The following is a 20,026-nucleotide window of genomic DNA, read 5'->3' on the forward strand; positions in this document are numbered from 1 at the left end:
ATAGGAGGGCCTTGTTGGACATCAATAAGAGGAGACATCCTTAGTCCTGGGAAGGCTCCATGCCCCAGTGTCAGGGGAGGCAGGAGTGGGTGGGTAAGCACCCTCATAGAAGTAGGAAGAGTGAGGATGGAATAGAGGGTTTCTAGAGGAGAGACCAGGAAAGGAGATAACATTTTAAATATACATAAACAAAATATCCAATAAAATAAATAAATAAAAGATGGAAAGCTCCCAAGTCAGGGGTTGGGGAGGAGAAATCCCCCAGATGAGTGCACAGAAGCTAGGATAGTAACTGAATTCAGCGACAGTTAAGTTGACAATCAAGATTCGCCATCACAGCAGGGATGGGGGCATTCTGGATAAAATGATTTATCAGACCTGGTCCATCAATTGCAACTGAGGCTGCACCTTCACCAATGGCCTTCCATGGTCTCCCACAGTGCCGAGCCTCAGCTGCTCAGCATGACCCCTTCATACCTTCAAAATCAGTACCACCTGGATAACTCTTACACATTACCAAGTCTAGCCACAGCACAAGGTACAACCTTGGCTATCTCTGGAATGCAGCCTCTGTGCTCTTAGAAAACACTTCCCAGAAGATGTCACCTCAATGATGCTGGTTTCTTCTTAGTCACCGCTAATTTCTTAGCTCAAGCTAACCAGCATCAATAGTCCCAGTAATGCAAAGCTTTTGCTTTAGTAGTTCTGGTATCATGTTAATCTCAGCTGATTCTTCAGCCCCTGCTCACCAGAACCACAGAATCTTCATATTCAAAATAGCAATGGCCCTGAAAAGAGTCTTTAATCTTCCCTCTAAAATTTCACAAACCAGGCCTCCATTTTCAGCACACATTATCTTCCAAGCTCCTACACAACATCCGACAGAGTTCTTAACACCGAATGGATCTTCTAGCCCAAAGTTCCACAGTCCTTCCACAGACCTCCCCAAAACATGGTCAGGTTGTCACAAGAATGCCCACTATGCTGGTACCAATTTGTCTTAGTCAGGGTTTCTATTTCTGCACATCATGACCAAGAAGCAAGTTGGGGAGGAAAGGGTTTATTTGGCTTACACTTCCATACTGCTGTTCATCACCAAGGAACTCAGGACTGGAACTCAAACAGGTCAGGAAGCAGGACCTGATGCAGAGGCCATGGAGGGATGTTCTTTACTGGCTTGCTTCCCCTGGATTGCTCAGCCTGCTCTCTTATAGAACCAATACTACCAACCCAGAGATGGTACCACCCACAAGGGGCCTTTCCCCCTTGATCACTAATTGAGAAAATGCCTTAAAGTTGGCTCTCGCTGGGCATGGTGGCGCACACCTTTAATCTCAGCACTCGGGAGGCAGAGGCAGGCGGATTTCTGAGTTCAAGGCCAGCCTGGTCTACAAAGTGAGCTTCAGGACAGCCAGAGCTATACAGAGAAACCCTGTATCAGAAAACAAAAAAACAAAAAAGTTGGCTCTCATGGAGGCATATCCTCAACTGAAGCTCCTTTCTCTGTGATAACTCCAGCTGTGTCAAGTTGACACAAAACTAGCCAATACAGACACCATTAAGACTTTTGATGGCAGTAAAGGTCATGATCACCAACTTGGTCTCCCAACAACATTTACATTAACTAAATTTTTGAAGCAAAAAGAAAACCTGAATTATACTTTTCACTTTTCAATTAGTAACATTGCATTTCTTCCAATGTCCATTTCAAACTTGTCTAGAAAATATGATTGTTACTCGGACCTGAGTATTCTCTGCTTCCTAGTTGGAAAATATTGGGAAGAACTCAGAGGCTGTAGCTGAAACATTACCTTCCAATAAAATCCAAAGTCCACAAGTCTTGACTCAATGTCATCATTTCTAACTATGATGAGGAAAAAGAATTAATAGGCACCCTACAAAGAGATTCTTGTAGAAGAAAAATACTGAGCAGAAGAGAATGAAATCTTAATGTCTCAGAGTTGACACAAATAAACTTTCCACACCCACTATTATTGTCATAGACAATGCAGATCATAATGGAGAGCTACCTCAGTGGTTAAGAGCACTGACTGCTCTTTCATAGGTCCTGAGTTCAAATCCCAGCAACCACCTGGTGGCTCACAACCATCTGTAATGGGACCTGAAGACAGAGACAGTGTATTCACAAAAAATACAGATCATTAAACAAGAAGACTTTCCTCATTTCAAAATAGTAATTATAGTAAGTAATAGGGCTACAGAAATTAACACCGTGGTAGTGATATAACAGCAGACTTAAAAGTCATGGTAACTGAATCAGACATTCATAAGGAAACACTTATAATCAAGGTAGATTTGCTTTCAGCAGGATAACATGGCATTTTTCACAAGTGATATAAATTTTGAATATATTTCTACAAAAAGGATAATTAGTTAGTCCTTATCTCTTTTGTGAATAAAAATTAACTGTAAAAATTTCAGAAACAAATGCAAGAAACAGCCTTTATGATTTTGTCGAAGATTGCTTAAATGAAAAGATAATCCACTGAAAATCATATTTCCAATCAAAATAAATTTTAAAACCTTCTATATTTCTAACAGAACAAAAAAGTGAAAAGACATAACAAAAACTGAGAGAAGATATTTTAAAAATATAAAGTCTGTCCAAGTAGAATATAATAAAAACTAATACTAAGAAAATTAATAAAAATAGGGGAAATTATTTAGTTAAATGTCTTAAAAATAAATTGCCTCAAAATAAATAAGGGTTTTTCAATATTATTAATCTTTTGGCAAATGCACATTAAAATTATAATAAAATAAAAACTCATATCTTTTGAATTCCTATAAACAGAAAGCAGATAACAAAACTTATAAAAGCAAGGATTTGGATTTAGTAATGAGAACGTATAATGGAAGATATTGTTTGGAACACAATTTGTTAGATCCTTAAAAACTTAAGCATGACCTACTAATAATTTACTAAGTTAATTATACACAAGAAATGAAAGCTACCCTTATCAGGACTTATAAATCATTGCTCATAAAACATTATTCATAATAGCTCAATGTGAAGACAATTCAAGTAGTCATCAGTTTGTGAATGGATAAACAAACTCTGCTATACCTATTAAGATAAAAATTAGGACAATCATACATACATACATACATACATGCATACACATACACTCACACACGTACATATACATATATATATCACCCTGTATGTATATATGGTAACATATATAAATTGCAAGGGTAGTAGTAGGGCAAGAAATGCGTACACAGTGAAGATTATGGGGATGGAAGAAAATCTAGAGGAGGAGGATATTATGAGCTATATAAAAGCCTACTAGCTTAAAGTTTAAGTTAAAAATTGGAAGTAGAATAGAATATATATGGAATGAAAAGGGGAGGCTATTGAGAGTACACACACACACACACACACACACACACACACACACACGCGGCAGAAATGGGTCTAATGAACGGAAAGAAAAGAAAATAGTGACTGGGTTAACCAAAATGAAGAATCTATTAAAAGCTCTGAACCTTCTTCCAATAAGGAACCATCTCAAGTGTCATGCCAAATACCAATGGATTTGTGTTACTTCTAAAAGTTCCAATGATAGTCACTATAATTGGGAGAAAGTTCAAAGACACATGCAGGTTATTTGGCATAATTCTAACACCTCTCTGGAAATTTAACTTTGTATAACAAGCTTATGAGTTTAAGGAATGCCGCTCCACTGAGCATTGATGCTGCACATACTGCTAATAAAATTATCCGTGGCCTGAGGTCAAGTATTTCCATCTTGGTCAAGCTTCAAGAATGGCATATATTGTTTGATCATGCTAGCCCTTCTTGTCCTGGGAATACTTATTCCTGCCCATTGTGATAAAACTTGCCTTTAACGACATCAATATTTTGGCAGCCAAAATGCGTGGCTTGAAACTAAAAATGGACTCTCAGACAGAGTTATGAATTTAACAGGCTAGCAGTCAGAGACGGGTAAGTTCTGCACAGTACCTTACCAACCTAAGACAGAAGTGCATTGTTTTTGATAATGCATATTTCATGACAGGTAAGGAGGGCATTCTTGTCAGAAGAACCTAAGATATGTGCAGTTTTGTTTATAAAATAAAAAGTGGGGAGATATGGAGAGCTTTTCCAGCCACTTCTAGGAATTCGGAAGGAAATAGCTATCAGGCTAGGACAATAAAGTAGGCTCGAGGCAATTACAGTCAAGGAATGTATTGCATTCCTTTTATCTGGATCATCCTGATAAACCCCTGAACATAGTGACCACGGGACTATGTTTATTGCCTTGATTTTGCCCTGCTTGTTCCTTGACTATTTTATTCATGCTTTGTTTATTCCTTGACTATTTTATGTCATAAAGACTGATCATAGTCTTTGTATGATATAAAATATAAATTTTATATAAAATATAAATGATATGATGATATTAATGCCGACAGGAAAAATTAAACTTGCCCTCAGCCTCAGAACTGGCTGGGGTCATGCCACAGTGGAAAAAAAAAAAAAAAGAATCTATGAAAAAGCCTTAAGGAAACACACTACTTAGAAAGTTAATTTTAAAATGCAGCTTTTAAGAAGAACGGAGGTCAAGTAAAATTACCATGGGTGTATGAACAACATTAATCCCAGATTGCATGGGTTATTAAATAAAAGGCACTGGATATTGGCCAGGGTCTCTAATATTGTCCTTTGTTTCCCACAATACCTACATGGTAAGACTGATGATACCACATACTTCAGCTACAGGTCAAAGAGAAACCAATCTCAAACTGACTGTGAACTTCTTCCTTGATGTTTATCTTCCACAGTGATAAATGTGCTGCACACACTGCTGGGAGAGAATAATTCATTGATGTACTTACTCAGCCCTGGTCTTGTATGGTGCAATTCCAACATGCCAGACAAAATGTGCCCACTGAAATAGTAGTGGCACAACTGTTAAGACATAGCTAACCACTCTATTTTTAGATTAGAGGCCTGCTCTACAAGAGGAAATAGAATGCCTTAAAATATAATTATGGTCAAAAGTCATGGAGAGATCATGGGTTTTAGGATGAAACTTGCTGTTGTTATTTTGCTAAATCACCACGTTGCCGAATTCCTTTCCAAATATCTATGTTTGTGCTTGTGCTTATGGACCTGAACTGCTTTCATTCTTAATGCAGCCAATAGCAGCCAATGGGAAGAAAACCAGTGCCAATGCTGAGAATAGGGGAATGAGTGCTCATTCCTAAGCAGGACATCCATGTTAACCCTGCTATCCCAAGGCTCTGGGAATATCACACACATGGTAAAGAATACAGAAAGAAGAGTATTGGGAAATCACCTTCCAGAGAGGATATGGACAATACAGTCAAGTTATAGTAGCTGTGGTTATCTGCATAACATAAACCCAGCAAAAATTCTTGGATAGATGGAGTAGGTTGTCTCCAGGCCCCACTCCTTACTGAAGAGAGCTGACAACAGATAACAGTCAGGGATGATGGAGAAGCATTCTATTTTGAGGATAGAATGCCATCTGTAGGTTTTCTATGCTCCCATGGAGGGTCACATGCCACACGTGTACTGGCAGCACTAACTAGACTTCTTAAGTTATCAAAAAGAAGGAAAAACAAAAATTTCATAAATTTGAGAGAAATTTCTAATACTAGGACATAGGAGAAGACAAAAAAGGAGAAAGGAGGATTACCTATGATTATATGTCTTGAAATTTCATGTCTGATCATATCGAAATCTCAAAAATACAGAAATAATTCCATTGAAAATTTATGAATTAAGGAAACATAAAAATTAAAGGTAGTTTTCCAGGAAATGGAAGGAATATAACCAAATTTTATTATATGAAACTGTAAAAATAAATATTCAAATAAAGCACAAAAAAAGAAGTCTAGCACAGAGTTTACAAAGCATACAAATTTTAAAAGTTGTAGAGATAGATAGTCAATAAGTGGTTGGCTGGCTCTTACATAAATAAGTTATTGTCAAAAGTATTTGCTCCAGGGAGTAAGAATGATGGAAATGAAAAGGTTTCTTTGAAGTTTTACAGATTCAGTTAATATGTATTTTGTCGAGCCCACCTCGTCCGGCAAGGAAGACACAACATGGTCGAATTCTCCTCAACAGCTTTATTGCAGGAACGCCTTGATGCTGCTATGGGAACCCCGGGGCGGGGGGAGGACTCCTTATATACACCCCAGGACAGGGAAAGCTTTGTGTCCTCCTGGGATTGGTCAGTCTGCCAGCACCTTAATTTGCATGCACCCGCTCAGGAGGGGTTGGCGCCAGATTCGGGCTAGCACCTGCGCAGTGGTGTTGTTTACGGCCACGGTGTACTGGAAACCGGCGCCATCTTTTAGGCGTCAGCTGCCTACATCTCCCCCTTTTTTGTTTAATAATATGATGCTGGACTAGGTCTGGGCAAGTCTGTCCATCGGCCACAGCTCCTGTCTTAGGTCTATCCTTTCATGTCACAGCCTTACCAGTCATAGGGTTACCCTATCGCCTCCAGGCCCCATGTCTTAGGTTGGTCTGTGCATAAGGAAAGTTGCCCGTCACTGGATACCGTGGATCTGTGTGACTACAACTGCCAAACGACCTAGGGCAAACTCTTAATTTTTTAAAGAGGCCAGCTAAACATTGGGAGATGCGCCATCTTTAATCTCCATCAATGCTTGGTACACCACTGCCTTATACTGAGCATGCTCTCGTTTGATTCAACACAATAGCCAGATACAAAAGACACAACCCAGGAGGACCACTGCCCCCCAGGCCAACATTCCTGCCCATTCCTTAAAGAATGAGAAGGCATTGGTTATCCAGGAGGTGAAGTCCCCCAAGGTGACAGGGTCTAGTCGAATTCTATTGAGTTTGGCAATCTGGAGGAGCAGCTTTCTGGACAACTGCTCCACTTTAGCCGAACAATTTCCTTTAAGGTACTCAGATAAGAGCCGACTCTGTTCAAGAGACTGAGAGAAATTAGCTTGTACAACTTTATACAATTCTTTAACCTGTTCTTGAACTAAGTCTATTCCTATGGAACTCCTCAAGGTTGCAAGGAGAAATAAGAGAAAGTCCCACCTGCTTTGATATGATTGAGGAGGCATACATGACGAAATGTGGCCACAGATTTTGCTACAAGTGTATTCATCAGAGTTTGGAGGACAATAATAGATGTCCCAGGTGTAATTATGTTGTGGACAATATTGACCATCTCTATCCTAATTTCTTGATGAATGAACTCATTCTCATACAGAAGCAAAGATTTGAGGAAAAGAGGTTCAAATTGGACCACTCAGTGAGTAGCACCAATGGGCATAGGTGGCAAACATTTCAAAATCTACTATAGGCACAAAGGTGGGAAGTTTCACAACCACAGCAGTATACCCTGCCAACACTCTGCTAAAAGACATGTCCTTCCGGAACTATTACAATCTATATCTCTGTCAGGGGGAGCAAATTTCGTGCCAGCCTCTCTGGTACCCAAATCGGGTGTTCTCGACCCTGTGGAAAAACACAAACAGCTCCCCTGGATCTCGAAATAACAGGATCTGGGCCATACCATTTTCCAGTTAAGACATCTTTCCATTTGACATCCTGTTTAAGGATAGGCGAGGTCATGGCATGCCTATCTGCAGCCAAACGACCATGTTCGTCCAGAATTAAAAATTTTAAAGTAAAGAGAGCTAAAGATAATTGTTCTTTGGGTGGCCAGCCATCGGCGATTCCCCCTTTTTGTTTTTGTAAGAGTTCTTTTAAGGTTCAATGTGCTCTTTCCACAATGCCTTGGCCCTGTGGATTGTAGGGAAGACCAGTAGAGTGACTAACTTGCATTATTTTGCAAAAGGTTTGGAATAATTTTGATGTATATGCGGCGTCATTATCAGTTTTTAAACTATCTGGCTTTCCCCAAGCTGCCTAGGCTTCTAGGCAATGGCCAACCACATTGCGGGATTTCTCACTGGACATGAGGGAGGCAAAAATGACACCTGAACAGGTGTCAATTGAAACATGAACATATTTTAATTTTCCAAATGCTGAGATATGAGTAACATCCATTTGCCACAGTTTTAAAGGGATCAATCCTTGAGGGTTAATACCAACATGAGGAAGGTGTTAAAATTGTACACACTGTGGGCATTGTAACACCACATCTCGTGCTGAGACTTGAGAGATATCAAATTTCTGCGGAAGTGTGCCAGCAGGAACATGATACAATTGATGAAAATCTTTTGCAAGCTCTAGTGGGGTGGCATGGAAAAGAAATTCTATATGAGTACTAGCGTCCACTAAGGCATTTCTTTCAGCCACAGGGCCTGGCAAGGTAGAGTGAGCTCAAATATGTTGAATAAAGAATTTATGTTTTCTTTTCCAAATCAATTTTTGTAACTCTAATAAGATGGTGCACACAGGGCTGGTGGGTCTAATAGGTCCTGCAATTTCTAATGCATGCACTGCATTTACTACATAAGCCAAATCAGAGACTAGATTAAAAGATTCCTTAAAAGCTTTGAATACTTCCAACACAATTTTACATTCAGTAAGTTGAGGGGTGCCAGGATTGGATTGAAAAAGAACGGGTTTTTGAGAATTAACTACATAGGCACCAACACCTGTTTTAGAAACATCTGTATAAATATCCAATGCACCCAATATGGGTTTAGATGCTGTGACTTTGGGGAAAATCACTGGATGTTCACTAAAAAATTATAGCAAAGATCTTTGGGATAATGATTATCTAATTCCCCATCAAAACTACAGCGCAATAGGGCCCAATCATCTATCAAAGAACTTAGGATCTGTATTTGATTAGCATTATAAGATGTAATGATTTTCTGAGGGGGTGCTCCAAAATGTTGAAAACACGATTTAATGCCCAAAATTGCTAATTGAGCTACAGCAATGGGATAATATTTTGACCTTTTGTTACCCAACACTCCCTTTTTCACTGGGTTGGCTCTATATGGGCAATCCAGATCATACCTATCCCTCTCATACCGAGCTGCCTCTTCTTCTAGGTCAACTTCCTCATCTTTATCAAGCTCTGAGTCACTAGAGTCAGAACTTGCTGAACTTATTGTTAAGTCTTTTAATGAGGGATATATTTCTGCTATTTCCTTTTCTTTCTCATTATTTCCTTTTCCTTTTGAATGTGCCTTTTCTCCCTTCTCCTTTTCTCTCTCTTTTTCGTCCCGTTTCTTTTGCTTATGTGTTTCCTATCTTTCTCTGACATACTTTCTTGTTCTGTAAGAATTCTCTGACCTGCCTTAACTGCTTCTATCAAACAAAAGCAGAGACCAGAAATTACAAAAAACAAAACAACAAGGATAAGAGCTACCCACACTGGGACCACGGGTGAGAAAAACATATCCCCCCTTTTAACCAATAATCAATTCGGGAGACTTACCTGTACCACCGTTCCTCAGCTGAAGAGTTCTGAATCCACGAGACCCTCAGGTCCCTGTATGGGCCACCAAAATGTCGCGCCGACCTCGTCCGGCAAGGAAGACACAACAAGGTCGAATTCTTCTCAACAGCTTTATTGCAGGAAAACCTCGATGCTGCTATGGGAACCCCAGGCACCCAGGGAGGACTCCTTATATACACCCAGTCACAGGGGAAAGCTTTGTGTCCTCCTGGGATTGATCAATCTGCTGGCACCTTAATTTGCATGCACCCTCTCGGGAGGGGTTGGCGCCAGATTCGGGCTAGCACCTGCACAGTGGTGTTGTGGAAACCGGAGTCATCTTTTAGGCATCAGCTGCCTACAGTATTTTTTCTGAAAAAACTGAAAAAGCATGCATACATTTTGATAAAATACAAAGCATGTAAAAGCTGATATCTTCTCAAAAACACAATGTGAAAAGTAAGTCTGAGAATGCTGACCAACACTCCCAGATAAGCAATGTAGGTATCATCAGGAGAATAGTTTTGTCAGGATCCTCATGTTCTACTCAGATGATAATGGCATTCTTAACTGTAGTCTTCCTGCTCAATGCCTGTAGTATCTATATAACCTTGAGAAACATTAACCATTCTAACAGAGAACATTCAAAAAATTGCCCAATCATTAATTCTCAAAAGCACGAAGGTTCCAAAGCAAAATCTGAGAACTTGTCACTGAACAGAAGAGGCTAAGGACATATTCTGACTAAATATCATTAGACACTCAGGATGAAGTCATGGGACAGAAAAGAATATAAGATATAAAGGGTGAAACCAATCTGAACCAAGTGCCCAAATATAGTAATCAGTAATGTATTAATGACCCTTGGACTTGGTGATGGTTAATATTGACTGTCAACATAGCATGATCTAAAATTGCCTGGGCAATATTTCTAGATTAGGCTAATTGGTAGAAAGACCTACCTTGAATATGGCTAGCACCATTCCTTAGGTTGGATTTAACTGTGTAAGACAACTTTGAGCATCTATCTCTCAGAGTTTTATGTAATCACATCAATGGATCTCAGTATGTTGACCTCCAGCCAGTGGGGTAGGATTAGGTGAGTGTCACATGTCTTCCATTCTTCTAAGACAAATATATCTTATATTCTTCCTATTCATGTTAACACTGAGATATAGGGACAACACCAGAAACCTCTCAAGCTGGGACTATTCAGGTCACTTTCAGCTGGTCAACATGATGACAGAATACATGGAAGAGATGGAAAACCACCTTCTACCTTTTGAGAAGTTGTAACTGCAAAGCCATATGACATAAGTCATGGACCTATATTTGGAATACAGAAAAGACACCAAAGGTCAGGTGTAAGATTAATCTTAGAACCATAATTTACTGAGAAGAAATCAAAGTTTTCCCACAAGTCAGCTGTGTGACTGTGAGATGAAGCATAAGAATGTGAGTAGTCTGTTCCCTTAAGAGCACTGGACACTCCCTGAGGCTCACCCCATATCTTTCTGTGGTAATCTAGATAAACACTCAAATCATCCCATCCTTCTCATTGTGGAGTCTCAGAATAGCAGAAATGCAATGGGTACTGAGCCACCACCACTCTTCCCACCAGTGAGAATCCTTCAATATTCCTCTTCTTTTTGATTTCCCCAAAATATTTGGATAATATTTTCATCTCAAACAAACAGATAAACTCTCTAAAATCTACCACCCATTTCCTATCATGCTATTATGTGAAAAGCTTAGCCTATCTCTGTGCCTCAGTTTCCTATTCTGTAGAATGGAACCAATAATACACATTCCTCATTTCTCAAATGAGTATTAAATTACATTAATTCACATCCTTGTATGTTAGGATCTCAAAATCACTGCACGCACATGCAACACTAAAACACATTCATATTTAATTAAAAATTCAGCTGGGTCACACTACTTGTTCTGGAAATTATTACAAGAATTTGATGGGCTTCCTGCAGTGTTAGAAGTGGGGTGGTTTTCTTTTACTTCTCTTGTCAAATATGTTAAACTGCAGAAGTCTATCTCATCAATTTCTTTTGCCTTTTTCTGACAGCGAACACCATTGGCAGACATCCAACAGAAAAAATTCTCAGCCTCTGTCTAAAGAAAGTATGTGGTGTTATTTAGACTTTAAATTATTCAGCGCCTGGTTAGTTGCTGCAGAAATTAATACACAACAGCACATTGCTAATTACTTAATTTAATGTGTTATTCCTTCACACCCAATTTTATGATTTTACATTTTAATGGGATTTTTTTCATTTTAAATAAATATCTAATGTCTTTTACATTTATTATTAATTATCCATTAACTGTTGGTTAAATGAAAGGCTAAATATGACAGAAATAAAGCTGTTCTAAATAATCACAGTATGAGGGAAACATTACTCTAATGTCACTGCAAGAAACCTTCTAGAAATCTAATCATATGTATAGTACATTCTGGTTACATAGCTAGACTGTGTATTTCCTTTGTGTATAAAATCATGGCTTAAATTAAATGAAAGCTCTACCATCTATATCTTATTTATTTATTTTCATGTCAGTATAAAGAAAAATAAGTTTCCACACTAATAAATAACTATAAAAAATCTTTTAACTACAATTTAAATATTAGTAAATGTAATATAAATGCATCAATATTTCTCTATGCACAAATAACAATGCATTGTTACTTGATTGTTTTAAAGGCACTGTAAAAAGGAAGTAAATAGACATATTCATGGTGAATATAATACCAAGTGTCTCTACAATGTGCATCATGATAAATGAAGCTTGTGCTATTGACTTGCATGGTATAGATGAGGACAGGAACTGTTTGAAAATAATAAGAAAAACAATATAAAAAGACATTTTTCCAAAGGATGTTGACCTCCAGTTGCTGAAGACTTGAGCATGGCTATTGCTGTTAAAACAGAGCAATTAAAAGTAATTGGTAGAGATGTAACCCCCCCACCCCACCCCCCCCAACAGAGACCTGAATGAGGCAGGACTGTCTACTGGGACAAATTCATCACAACTCTTACCAATATTTGAATAGACAGCTGACATGACACTGCAAAATATAGCAACTAAACTATTATTAGAGTCTGTATACCTATTTTCAATTCTCTTCTAGCTCTTGAAAAAGATTTCTCTGAAACTGTAACCCCAACACTAACATTTGACATGAGAAAGTCACAGAAGCCCAGCCCTGTCACTCAACTGAGGACCAGAATCTCCTAACCACCCGTGAGTAAAGCTCTTATATCTCTGGAATGTTCTCTGTCCTCTGGCCAGCATATCTGACTAAAACAATGAAGTTTCTTGACCCACAACAGGACCACCTAAACCTGGGGTATGATCCAAGTAGCCATCCTGAGTGGCTGAGTTCCTTCAAAGTGTTGGCCTAAAACTTCCTCCTTACCAGCAGGGGGAACTGAGAGATGGTAGAATCCTATAGGTCTATATGTAAACCAAGCATTTTCTCAGTTACAGCGTATCTTTTCTTTTGCATCTCAAATTGTACTAGACATTAAATTAAATAAGTAAGATGGCGATAAAAAAAAAAGAAAAAGATTTCTCTATCAGGAAAAAAGAATAAATCACAGAGGAGAAGAAAGAAGTTGAAAACTAAAGCTCACGTGTCAGACGACTGGGTAAGCTACCCTCATGGCTTATATGCTACATAATGTTTCAGAGCTTTAAACTCTACTCTGGTGCAGGAGCTTTACAAGAGCATTGCTCTTGGATTATTGCACAGATTAAAAGATAAAATATACTATGGCAATTAGTAGGGAACGAAAGTATGCTAAATATCTTAGTTAATGTATGATCCATTTATATGGCATTGTCTCCAGATAATTCAATTCTCCTAATGTTTCAGAGGTGTTCACACATTAGTGGACAAATATGTCAAGTGTTCTGATAATGTTTATAACTCAGAATAATATAATCAGGCTTCGCAAATAAGAATCACCACTATCCACTTTGTGATGTGATGACCCGTTTTTAAATTGCTTATATTTAATGAGTCATTACCAATTTGGGGGGGAGTTCATTATAAAAGCTTTCACTAGCATCATAATTTTAGGTTCACTTTGATCCGTTTTAAGATAGAATATACTGTGCTATCTCGTGGAACCATAAAGAAGAACATCAAACATTAAATCTCTGTGTGTACTTAATAATATTCATGTTTTCGCCAAATTGGAACTATTTGACAATCCACATCCAGGAGCTCATGCAACTGAAAGGCAAAATGTGAAATGTGAGAATTCATAATAACTCACGGGGATACCAGCTACTGATGCTTTGTCCTTTTAAATTTAGATGATGGATATGATATCCGCCAATTCGAGGCTTGGAAAATAGATCTGTGACCATTAAACACTGGATTATCCTTGAACATTCCTGATGTACTACATATTGATCCATCTCTGTAGGCTTTTCTTTTGCACCCATTGGGATTACTGCTTGGATTTCAAAATTGCAATTTGATTTATGCTATCCAATCCATTTAATCCCTGCTTTGTACATGTGCATTGTAATTCCCACCTGTGTATACACAAACCACCAGCCTGGAGTTTGGAGCAGACAAGTAATTTCATTTAACAGCTGTTAAATAGGGGAATCCACAGGTAGCTTTCACTCAAATGTTAATTGCTCTCAGTGCTTTGCTCATAAACCCACCAAAGTCAGGTGCTTTAGGCTGTATTGCAGAGAAAAGTAAAAAGTAAGATAAGTTACAGGCACCATGGCAAGAGGGAAAATGAACTCAGTCCTAGAACTGAATGTGCCTGGACCCCTGAGGACAATACCAGAATGGAAATTAAATAGTGACGGATGTTTTACTAATAGTGATGGGCTGTTGCTGTTTCCCAGATGGCAAGAGTTTAGAGAACAATTCCTAAGGACTAAGGGAAGAAAGCATTTGCAAATTCTGAAGCTGGGGAAAGCCAATTGGCAAATTACCAAAATATAATACAGTGCTGAGCCAGAACCAAGGTATTCAGTTGTCAGTTGCTTTGGAATACTCTGAGTAAATGGAGACTAGATTTGGAAGTAAGCAATGAACGTGGTGATTTTATTGAAGCCAGCTGTTTTGAATATTACATCGACAGCAGTCACTCTGTACATGGTGGCTCAGCTCAGCGCCTGGAACGCATGCTGGATTATCTCCTTTAAAAAAAAAAAAAGAAGAAGAAGAAAAAAAGAAAAAGAAAAAAATGAAACTAGCAACTGTTCCAAGAAAACAAGTAACAGAAGGAAAACAAATGCCTGGCACAATGTAAGGTGAGTTAGCTTGCTATTCACAGCTCAGTTTCTTCTTCTGTAAAATGAGATGATTAAGTTACAGGCAATAGGCAATTTGAAATGGCTGAAATCTGCAAATGAGACAGTCCTGTAGTAGAAATCATACTGTAGATTCAGAACTTTTATTTGTCTATGTATACAAGCACTTGGTACTTTCTAATCTCTCTCTCTCTCTCTCTCTCTCTCTCTCTCTCTCTCTCTCTCTCTCTCTCTCTCTCTTTCTCTGTGTGTGTGTGTGTGGTGTGTGTGTGTGTGTGTGTGTGCGCGCGCGCACGCGCGCGCGCGCGCACGCGTGTGTGGACTGCAGAAAGTATCTGCACCTCTCACCTCATCCTATGACCACAGGAGAAAACATTCCCTACTCTACAATGTACTATCCTACCAAGATGTGTTTCTCAGCACATGAGGGGTATTCAATTCATGAGTGGCTTTATAATTTACTTTATCCTCAAATTTGCAATAGATCTATGGTCACATAACTGTTGAAAAGACACTGGGAGCCTGCCTCTGCACTTCCCTGTCAAGTGAGTCTAGAGAAATTAATGCCCCTTCCCTCTCCCCTTCATAGGTGCCTCTTGCCTTTGGAGAAGGCCCAGCCTGGCACAGGAAGAATGAAATTCCCCTTCCCCCTTACAGTTCCCCGCCCCCTGCCTGGAGGGCAGATGCCAGCTTTGGAAACAGACAGAAAATACCATACCAAAGCCTCCATGTCATGTCACCGAAGCCAACACTCCCTTTGATTGATAACCAACATTTCCTCCATGCAGGTGGCTCCTGCCCTTGAAGGAAGCAGAGACCAATATTCTTGAAATAATAGAAAGCCCAGTCTTGGACCATGGGAGAAAGGCAATTAAGTGTTCCCAGACACCTGTGACCAAGTTGTAGAAATACACTAGCTTCTGATAGCACAATAAGTTACTTTTCCCAGGTCAGGAAGGTCCTTCTCCTTTTGCATGGTTCTGCCTCGATGTCTGAACAAACACTATCAGGGTTGAAGGATGGCATTCCCATTATTACTCCCCTAGTCACATAACCCCAAAGTTTGAGAAACCCGGCTTAATAATGCACATGCATATATATATATATATATTCCAAGTTCCTGGACTCAGGTATCAAAGTCCTAACTTGCCCAGTGGGGAAGGCTTACAATCCAAGACTAACTCGTGTAATAAAGAGGATGTTCTAGTAGGCTATCAATGGGAGGAAAGGCCCTTGATCTTGCCAAGATTATATGCCCCAGTACAGGGGAATGCCAGGGCCAGAAGCAGGAGTGGGTGGATTGGGGAGAAGGGTGGAGGGAGGGTATAAGGGACTTTCGGGATAGCATTTGAAATGTAAATGAAGAAAATAATAAAAAGAAAAATACTTTCTTTGTTTTTTACATTAGACTTGAAATCCCTGGCATTCTTCTTCCTGATAACTGAGCATAACACAGTACTGTAAGTCAAGGAGCATTATAAGTGAGTCTCTGAACTCATCAGGGTTTCCCAGTACTTGACTATCTGTGCTGCTGAAAACAGAAAGAATTAGCTATTTGTATCATATACACCAAAATACCCACTCCCACTGCATGGACTAAGAAAACAAATGCATTATTATCAAGAAAATCAGGGCTGAGAAAGTAGCCCATAGGAGGGGGAGCTAGAAGTCTTCAAAGAACAACCTGCCTGACCTCCAAGTTCTTCATTTTCTTTTGTCTCCTCGGCTCAACCATAAAATTTATGTGTTGGTTTCTTCAATTGTACTTATTGATCATTGCTACCTCCACACCTAGGCTTAGTCCCTTACTGCTACATCCACTCCAGTAGTGACTCACATGACAGGCCTAGAAACCTGGAAGCAGTCCTGAGACAAAGAGTTTCATGGAAACAGTCTCCCGGATGGAAACATAGCATCCCGAATAACCAATGCTCCTTGGCTGCAAACTTGCCTTGCTAATGGATCTGTGTGCTCTGTTTAGGTGTTGTTTTATTATAGGTGCATCTAAGCAATGACTTGCCAAATACCTAAACAAAATTGAACTTTGCTTCCTGGCCTTCACCGGTGCCCTAGGTAGTTCTTGAGCTGACCCTGGGCTTGGAATTCAGTAAGAAAGTTGCCTATTCAGTGACATTCAGAATTGCCTTTAGTAGAGACAGTGAAAGTAATCAAGCATTACAATTTACTTGAATAGAGCTAGAAATCTCAGGGCTAGTCTACATAGTAATTACTTAGAATAGCCGAGTCACTCCCATATACAGGAACTTACAATGGTTTAAGAAGTAGATTGGGCTGTGGTTTAAGGAGGAACTAGAGTATTGCATTATTCATGAGAAAATTAGCTAGAGTGGAACTCCCTAATTAGAATCATGACTTGGGCGTGAAAGCCCTTGCCCTGGGAGTGTAAAGACCTCACACCTAGCTTCTAAGAATATAGCTGACCTTAGATAGAGCTGCCTTTTCTCAGTTGTTTTATTGCCCAGTTCCTGCCAGTCTTTGTGTTTGCATTCCTCTGCTTTGTGTAAGAATCATTAAGCATCTGGTAACCTCATTGTACCTTGCTGTGTCACCTAACTTCCCTATTTTCTTCTGTATTAAAAGTCTGGTGCTTGATTTGATAAATTACATACAGATACCATGCTCCCTTGTGTCCGTATTTGTTTGTCATCCATGCTGACTCCTTGCTCACCTGTAACTGGAACCCTCAGGTTTCCTGCAGATCAAGGACCTGACTGAGGTCCATCTGCAGCAAATCATTAAGTATTAACGAACATCTGAAAGTTTCCTCTGACATCCACATGCAGGCCTGCACACACACACACACACACACACACACACACACACACACAAATACACAGAGAAAGAGAGAGACAGACACACACATGTAAAAATGTATACGTTACATTTAGGAAAAAATAAGTAGGAACATTGAAAGTTTAATTCTAGCCTTCACTAATTACTAAGAATATTTCTCAAAACAAACAAGCAAACAGCAAAAAATATCTGAGAAAGAAGCTATGCTTGAGCTAAATTTTGTAGAACATTTAAGATGTAAGATAAAGCAGAAAGGTTCATTCAGGAATTACATTAAGATAATTGAAAAACTATCAGATGGTTTCATTTGTGGTGTTGTTTGTACCAATTGGGTAGTCACTACTGGATCATGTCCTAGCCCTTTCCGGTTGCATACAATTAATACAGTCAGTAGTTCAAAGATAATGTGATATTCACTACTTCATTTCCATCATAACGTCAGTATATAGTATGATAAAAATAAAAACTTAAAGAGCCTGACCTATCTCCTCTTTTTGGGCTGATTGGAGATTTGAACAATGTGTGTGAAGGGATGGTAAATTGCATAAATGTTGCTTGTACTGCTGTTCTATCTACAGATAGAAGGTAGTTATTATTGTCTTGGAAGCATTTATTGCTAAGTGGGAGAAACCTAACAGAGGATTGCTAGTATCTTTTACCAGTAGACTCAATGCTTTCTGACATGCAGTTAGACTGACCTGGGTCTCATTAGTATGCTTTAGTTTGTAACAAGGAGCACTAATTTTTAAAGAGGAATTTTAGACAATTTTATGCAAGTAATCAAGGTATATTTGGTCCCACTTTATGACTATTGTTTCCCATTAGTTTCCATTTGAACTCAATTTCGTGTTGATGCTAAAAATAAATAAATAAGCATGAGATGTAACTCACAAAGAAACAATTTCTTATTTTTATAGTATAGTATTATAGTATTAAAGTGTTAGCACATGCACTTCCCCCCCACACACACACACACAAACAGACATTCCCTTCATAACTTGCAGTAAAAGACAAGCATTTCCCAACAAGCTGGAGAGACATTCTAACCTTAACATCAGGAGGAATATCCTATTATACTTTTGCTCTGAAGAGAGTTCTGTTGCCCCTCATAAAAGAATATAGTAAATTAATACAGATTATTTATTAGGAGTAGAGGGAGGGAATATGGCTGAAGAAGGTAGCTAGAACACAACTTTATTATGCTCTTCAAACCTCTTTTCTTTTGAGGCCTCAGTAGTTTTCACGGTGGTCATACTGGAGGCATGATGCTTTTCTTTAAAGGGCTCTCCTTTAGCATTACTATGGCAGACAGGCAAGCTTTTTGTTTGTTTGTTTGTATTGTTTTTGTTTTTCTTTTTTTTTTATTTTATTTATTTTTTTTAATATTTTTATTACATATTTTCCTCAATTACGTTTCCAATGCTATCCCAAAAGTCCCCCATAGCGCCCCCCCACTTCCCTATCCACCCATTCCCATTCTTTTGGTCCTGGCATTCCCCTATATTGGGGCATATAGGGTTTGCAAATCCAATGGGCCTCTCTTTCCATTGATGGCTGACTAGGCCATCTTTCGATACATATGCAGCTAGAGACAAGAGCTCCGGGGTTCTAGTTAGTACATCATGTTGTTCCAACAATAGGGTTGCAGATCCCTTTAGCTCCTTGGGTACTTACTCTAGCTTCTCCATTGGGAGCCCTGTGATACATCCAATAGCTGACTGTGAACATCCACTCCTGTGTTTGCTAGGCCCCAGCATCGTCTCACAAGAGACAGCTATATTTGGGTCCTTTCAGCAAAATCTTGCTAGTGTATGCAATGGTGTCAGTGTTTAGAAGTTGATTATGGGATGGATCCCTGGGTACGGCAGTCTCTAAATGGTCCATCCTTTCATCACCACTACGAACTTTGTCTCTGTAACTCCTTCCCTGGGTGTTTTGTTCCCAATTCTGAGAAGGTGCACAGTGTCCACACTTTGGTCTTCATTCTTCTTGAGTTTCATGCGTTTAGCAAATTGTATCTTAAATCTTGGGTATCCTAAGTTTTGGGCTAATATCCACTTATCAGTGAATACATATTGTGTGAGTTCTTTTGTGATTGTGTTACTTCACTCAAGATGATGCCCTCCAGGTCCATCCATTTGGCTAGGAATTTCATAAATTCATTCTTTTTAATAGCTGAGTAGTACTCCATTGTGTAAATGTACCATAATTTCTGTATCCATTCCTCTGTTGAGGGACATCTGGGTTCTTTCCAGCTTCTGGCTATTATAAATAGGGCTGCTATGAACATAGTGGAACATGTGTCCTTTTTACCGGTTGGGACATCTTCTGGATAAATGCCCAGGAGAGGTATTGCTGGATCCTCCGGTAGTCCAATTTTCTGAGGAACCGCCAGACTGATTTCCAGAGTGGTTGTACAAGCTTGCAATCCCACCAACAATGGAGGAGTGTTCCTCTTTCTCCACATCCTCGCCAGCAACTGCTGTCACCTGAATTTTTGATCT

At 39.2% G+C, this 20,026-nt stretch overlaps 1 long non-coding RNA gene across 1 annotated transcript in view; it reads right to left on the minus strand.

The window, feature by feature from the left end:
- Nucleotides 1–9,591, minus strand: part of LOC147005669 (uncharacterized) — a 61,393-nt gene extending 51,802 nt beyond the window's left edge. Inside the window, exon 1 of the long non-coding RNA XR_015046643.1 lies at nt 9,408–9,591. This is a non-coding gene — a long non-coding RNA (uncharacterized LOC147005669). The remainder of the gene's footprint in view (nt 1–9,407) is intronic.
- Nucleotides 9,592–20,026: the final 10,435 nt, after the last annotated feature.

This window comes from Mus caroli, unplaced genomic scaffold (genome assembly GCF_978045245.1).
Source record: "Mus caroli unplaced genomic scaffold, Mus_caroli_1 scaffold_3, whole genome shotgun sequence".
NCBI classification, from domain to species: Eukaryota; Metazoa; Chordata; class Mammalia; order Rodentia; family Muridae; genus Mus; species Mus caroli.